The sequence below is a fragment of the Scophthalmus maximus genome, chromosome 12 (assembly GCF_022379125.1).
Source record: "Scophthalmus maximus strain ysfricsl-2021 chromosome 12, ASM2237912v1, whole genome shotgun sequence".
In the NCBI taxonomy this organism is placed as follows: Eukaryota; Metazoa; Chordata; class Actinopteri; order Pleuronectiformes; family Scophthalmidae; genus Scophthalmus; species Scophthalmus maximus.
The window spans coordinates 10,245,001-10,247,108 of NC_061526.1; positions in this window are offsets into that span (position 1 = coordinate 10,245,001).

The following is a 2,108-nucleotide window of genomic DNA, read 5'->3' on the forward strand; positions in this document are numbered from 1 at the left end:
TAGTGTATAGTATATTATGTGTATTATAGTGTAGTGTATAGTATATTATGTGTATTATAGTGTGGTGTATTGTATATTATCTGTATTATAGTGTATGGTATATTATGTGTATTATAGTGTAGTGTATAGTATATTATGTGTATTATAGTGTAGTGTATAGTATATTATGTGTATTATAGTGTAGTGTATAGTATATTATGTGTATTGTAGTGTGGTGTATTGTATATAATGTGTCTAGTATATAATGTGTACAGTATATAAATGTTAGTGCTGGTGGAGATATTAAATCTCTTTCTGTGTTGCCTTCACTGACACCTAGTTCCTTTTGGGACGTTGTGTATTCACATTGTTACACATTATTTTAAACGTGTGGATTTGACCCGACCTCTGGTACGAGTCACTCAGCCGGAAGTGAATACTTGGAACAGACTCGTCACCAGAACACTGATGCTGGCTGTTGTCTTGTTTGTTCAAAGTTGGTTTGAATGAAGCCACTTTGTGCCCAGGAAGTGAAGAAGCGGTCAGACGTGACGTGTCCTTTCATTTCTCTTCCTTCTTCTGTTTCAGCACATCACTCACATGCCCCGTCCTTCCTTCTCATGCTCCCGTCAGCACGGTCAAACCCGCCGGTCGAGTCCAACCAGCTTTACGTGACGCAGAAGAATTCATACTCAGCCACAGGTGTGTTCCTCTTATTAAAATAATCCTCTTATTAAATTACTTACTGGACTGTTGCATCATACTGAGGTGTTTCATTCTGTGAACTCACCTGAACAAAGGCAAAGACGGGGAATAAAGATGGATCACGCGTCCCGTCTTCCTCCCACTGTACAAAAACATCCTGGAGACGGACAGTGGCAGCTGTCAATCACTAACTAATCAAAAAAACTTCCTCACATGACAGATTTGGACATTATTCGTCCTCGTCCAACCTCTTTTGAAGGCGATCACGTCAGAGGCTTCAGATGAACTCGCTTCATCTTATTTCTGACTTCAACTCCAGTTCCAGGGTAATTAATAATAATAAAAATAATATTGATTCAATCGATCAGCTGTAATAACTACAGTTCAGTAGACAGTGTTAGAGAAGCATGTTTTGAATCAGTGGAATAGTTTTCAGACTGGTCTGTTTCGATGATGAAGAGCAGCTTCTCATACTTGTCATCACTTCCCGTCATCTGACTATTCTTATTATTGAAGGTTGAAACTGTAAACAGATGTCGACTGTATGTACAGTTGACGTCTGAAGCTCCGAGGGACAAACTGATGTTGAACCTCTGTCAACGTGACAACTGCCAATTCTGACTCAGATTAGAAACATAACTTAAGATGATTTCTATCATCTGAGGAACTGCTGTGTTGAACATCAGCTCATCAACACACACACACACACACACACACACACACACACCTGCTGAGTAGAGTCAACAGATTAAACAACCACATCCGTCTTGTCACAGACCAGAGGGATGTTGATCCTGAACTCAACACACGCCCATGTGACATTAGTATTAAATATTATTATACATTGTCCAATATTTGAAGTTGACAAAATAAATGTTGGAATTATTTTATCAAAGTATGACCTTTAAACAGGGTGTGTGTGTGTGACACAGCAGCGCAATAACCTCCTGTAGCTCCACATCTCAACAGACATTAAACGTAATCTGAAGACTCAACCGTACATTGTGAGGTCGTGTCTTTGCTGGTTTGTTTGTTTGTTTGTCGGTAGATGATCATTTCATAATTATGCACTTTACGTCCGTCTGCACGGCTGCAGACGGACGTAAAGTGCATAATTATCTCATGATATTGTTATTATTATTATTATTACAAGTGATTTGTGGCCCAATACATTATCAAAGATAAGTATAATGGAGCATGATATCATATGTTCTTATAGCACAGTCCATCAGTACTGTGGTTGTTTCTCTCCACTAGGAAGTTTATTCAATTCTGTGCGGTGTGGACACAGTTGATCCAACAGTCCCTCCACACCCCACAGTTGTATATATATAGAGAGAGAGAGAGAGAGTTGATCCAACAAACGGTGTGTGTGTGTGTGTGTGTGTGTGTTCATGTTCTTATAGAGGACCAGGAGGTGAGAT